The 4,536-nt window shown below is 33.3% G+C and overlaps 1 protein-coding gene across 2 annotated transcripts in view; it reads left to right on the forward strand.

Annotated features, from left to right (window-relative positions):
- The first annotated feature begins 1,118 nt into the window (after positions 1-1,118).
- LOC137619737 (facilitated trehalose transporter Tret1-like) overlaps positions 1,119-4,536 on the forward strand; it is a 48,792-nt gene continuing 45,374 nt past the window's right edge. Inside the window, exon 1 of one of the 2 annotated variants that reach the window (XM_068350038.1) lies at positions 1,119-1,201. The gene's annotated coding sequence lies outside the window, so the exon portion shown is untranslated. The remainder of the gene's footprint in view (positions 1,202-4,536) is intronic. The other variant, XM_068350037.1, reaches the window with a different exon arrangement.

A 4,536-nucleotide genomic window follows, 5' to 3' on the forward strand; every position in this document is an offset into this window, starting at 1 on the left:
CCAAGTTCTTCCACCATATGTGATTGTTTTCATAGTTCCTCCTCCAAGTTCTTTCACCATATGTGATTGTTTTCATAGTTCCTTCTCCAAGTTCTTTCACCATATGTGATTGTTTTCACAGTTCCTCCTCCAAGTTCTTGCTTTCATAGTTCCTCCTCCAAGTTCTTTCACAATATGTGATTGCTTTCACAGTTCCTCCTCCAAGTTCTTCCACCATATGTGATTGTTTTCATAGTTCCTCCTCCAAGTTCTTTCACCATATGTGATTGTTTTCACAGTTCCTCCTCCAAGTTCTTTCACCATATGTGATTGTTTTCACAGTTCATTCTCCAATTTCTTTCACCATATGTGATTGTTTTCACACTTCCTCCTCCCAGTTCTTTGACCATATGTGATTGTTTTCACAGTTCCTCCTCCATGTTCTTTCACCATATGTGATTGTTTTCACAGTTCCCCCTTCAAGTTCTTTCACCATATGTGATTGTTTTCACAGTTCCTCCTCCAAGTTCTTTCACCATATGTGATTGTTTTCACAGTTCCTCCTCCAAGTTCTTTCACCATATGTGATTGTTTTCACAGTTCCTCCTCCAAGTTTTTTCACCATATGTGATTGTTTTCACAGTTCCTCCTCCAAGTTCTTTCACCATATGTGATTGTTTTCACAGTTCCTCCTCCAAGCTCTTTCACCATATGTAATTGCACTCACAGTTCGCCTTCCAAGTTCTTTCACCATATGTGATTGTTTTCACAGTTCCTCCTCCAAGTTCTTTCACCATATGTGATTGCACTCACAGTTTGCCTTCCAAGTTCTTTCACCATATGTGATTGCTTCGACAGTTCACCCTCCAAGTTCTGTGATCGTTTTCACAGTTCCTCCTTCAAGTTTTTCGACCATATGTGATTATTTTCACAGTTCCTCCTCCAAGTTCTTTCACCATATGTGATTGCACTCATAGTTCGCCTTCCAAGTTCTTTCACCATATGTGATTGCTTTGACAGTTCACCCTCCAAGTTCTGTGATCGTTTTCACAGTTCCTCCTTCAAGTTTTTCAACCATATGTGATTGTTTTCACAGTTCACAGTTCGTCCCCCATGGTGATGTAATTTGCTGATATGATAAAGCGTGAGAGTTTATGAGATTCTTCTTCTTCAGTCGTTGTTCGAGTGTTTCTGCAGAAGTGTTTCAGACCTACGATTTCGGGTGAGAAAACTTCATTTGCTTTATAATTATCCAACAAAAAAATAGGACTTTGGAAGTGTGTCGAATTGTAGGGAGGAAGGAAGTATGTTAATCATTTCATTGGACATATTTTCATGTTTACTGAAAACGAACTGGATGTTCTCTTGACATCTTTCTTTAGTGATGATGTAGAACTTGGCTAGTTGCTGTTTTAGATGTGAATTCAAGAAGAGGGTTTAGTGTATGCGACCCGTCAAAAATTATTGGTAAATATTTAGATGTGCACACACACAATTAATCCTTCCCACTGTTTCTCCCTTTCTTAACTACAATAAGGCATTTCAGGCAATTTGTAGGAGGCTATGGTTTTCGAGTGTACCTCTCGGGGTACCCCTTCTCACCAGGGTATGATTACTTCCTCTCATCTCTCTCCACACTCCCACGGGACGGGGAGGAACCGAGTGGTCATATGTTCGTTAATGCCTCTAAGAGAGACTGGAAAGAAATATATATATATATATATATATATATATATATATATATATATATATAGATATATATATATATATACACACACACACACACACACACACACACATATATATATATATATATATATATATATATATATACATATGTGTGTGTCTGTATTTACTTGTTTTCTTTCCTCACTAGGCTATTTTTTCCTTTTGGATCCCTTGGGCTTATAGCATTTTGCTTTTCGAACTAGGGCTGTAGCTTAGCTATTAAATATATATATATATATATATATATATATATATATATATATATATATATATATGTATATATATATATACACACACATATATATATATATATATATATATATGTATGTGTATATATATACGTATATATATATATATATATAAAACCAGACAAATTTATAGGGGAGATATCACTCACATTCAAATTGATGTTTTGAAGTAGAAAAATGAAACTGAAAGTTTACTTAATAGTCCTGAGATATTTATATCAAGGTCAATGAAATGAAAATTTATATCTGAAGGAATAGAAGTATTGGACGTTGGTTAACATAAGTGGAAGATGATATAACAATAGATAAAGATAAATATAAAGATAAAAGATAAAGAAAAGAAATGAAACTAATATTTATTTTGGTGAGAATTTCAATAGGTTAATAATGATAAAATTAATATTGATTCTTGAATCTTTTTTTTTTCCTAGCTACAAAGTTTCAAGAATTAGGAATTTTATTGTTGTTTTAGATATTATAAATATTCATTCCTCTTCAATTTTACAGTTCGGTACTCACCCCTGACCCCTCCCTCCACCCACCCCGGAAAAAAAAATATTTACAAAATTCCCCATTTTTTCTCTGAGCTACAGATTTACAGACAATTTTTTTTCTGTATTTATTGTTTCCTGTAATGATTGGAAACTGTATATAGTATAAACGATTTTATTCCTTTTCATTATTATTCATATCGATGGCATTACTCAAAATTAATATGAAATCTATGAATAAAATTCAATGCAAAATTCATTTAAAGCAACTGAGATTGAAATGGTGTCAGGCCAAACTAAAATATATTTTTGGATCATTGTTACTTTAAATGGAATAAAAATTATCAGTAGAAATAATCTAGCTGATTAGCAAGTTTGTCCAAATAAAATTTACTTACAACAGCTGCTGAAATCTCTCTCTCTCTCTCTCTCTCTCTCTCTCTCTCTCTCTCTCTCTCTCTCTCTCCTTATAGTAACAGGACAAAAAACAAGCTTAAAATTGTTTTGAAATATACCACTGGTCTCTCTCTCTCTCTCTCTCTCTCTCTCTCTCTCTCTCTCTCTCTCTCTCTCTCTCTCTCTCTCGCTCCTTGTAGTAACAGGACAACTAACAAGACTTATAATCGTTTTGAAATATACCACTAGTCTTTAAAAAAGTAATTGAACACACACACACTCTCTCTCTCTCTCTCTCTCTCTCTCTCCTCTCTCTCTCTCTCTCTCTCTCTCTCTCTCTCTCTCTCTCCTTATAGTAACAGGACAAAAAACAAGCTTAAAATTGTTTTGAAATATACCACTGGTCTCTCTCTCTCTCTCTCTCTCTCTCTCTCTCTCTCTCTCTCTCTCTCTCTCTCTCTCTCTCTCTCTCTCTCTCTCTCGCTCCTTGTAGTAACAGGACAACTAACAAGACTTATAATCGTTTTGAAATATACCACTAGTCTTTAAAAAAGTAATTGAACACACACACACTCTCTCTCTCTCTCTCTCTCTCTCTCTCTCTCTCTCTCTCTCTCTCTCTCTCTCTCTCTCTCTCTTCTCCTTGTAGTAACAGGACAAAAAACAAGACTTAAAATAATTTGAAATATACAAGACTTATGATCGTTTTGAAATATACCACTGATCTTTTAAAAAGTAATTGTACACTCTCTCTCTCTCTCTCTCTCCTCTCTCTCTCTCTCTCTCTCTCTCTCTCTCTCTCTCTCTCTCTCCTTGTAGTAACAGGACAACTAACAAGACTTATAATCGTTTTAAAATATACCACTAGTCTTTAAAAAAATAATTGAACACACACACTCACTCTCTCTCTCTCTCTCTCTCTCCTCTCTCTCTCTCTCCTCTCTCTCTCTCTCTCTCTCTCTCTCTTTCCTTGTAGTAACAGGACAAAAAACAAGACTTAATATTGTTTTGAAATATACCACTGGTCTCTCTCTCTCTCTCTCTCTCTCTCTCTCTCTCTCATTTAGGCCAACGACCTTGTGCGTCATAGGCTCTCAAAACGACATTTGACCATTATGCAAATTGAGACTGTTTACATCGCACAAGGAGATGGGTAAATATCTTTGTATAAAGAAGACGCAAGCGATGCAGTTATAAATAGAGATGTTTAGACACTAAAATTGGTCGTACTTGTGTAACGAGGCGAACTAGGTTTAATTGGATTAATTAAAAATATTCTCCACAATTAAAAAAAACAATAACTTCATCTTATAAAACTTCGTAATGAGAGAAAAAAATAGTTTTATTTTTCGCAAATGGTGTCGTGAGTTGCCATGTCGTGAATTGATAATCAAATAAAAAGGAATGTATCACGTATAGAATAATGATTATGTAGGTGAAGATGTAAATTATTTTTAGTTAATAATATGATATATAAAGGAGAGTTATAAATTCTGTAACCAGGATGATAATAATAATAATAATAATAATAATAATAATAATAATAATAATAATAATAATAATAATATATAATAAGTATATATAATATAATAATAATAATAATAATAATAATAATAATAATAATAATAATAATAATAATATATAATAATATAATATAGTAATAATAATAATATAATAATAATAATAATATAATA

Source organism: Palaemon carinicauda, chromosome 26 (assembly GCF_036898095.1).
Source record: "Palaemon carinicauda isolate YSFRI2023 chromosome 26, ASM3689809v2, whole genome shotgun sequence".
In the NCBI taxonomy this organism is placed as follows: Eukaryota; Metazoa; Arthropoda; class Malacostraca; order Decapoda; family Palaemonidae; genus Palaemon; species Palaemon carinicauda.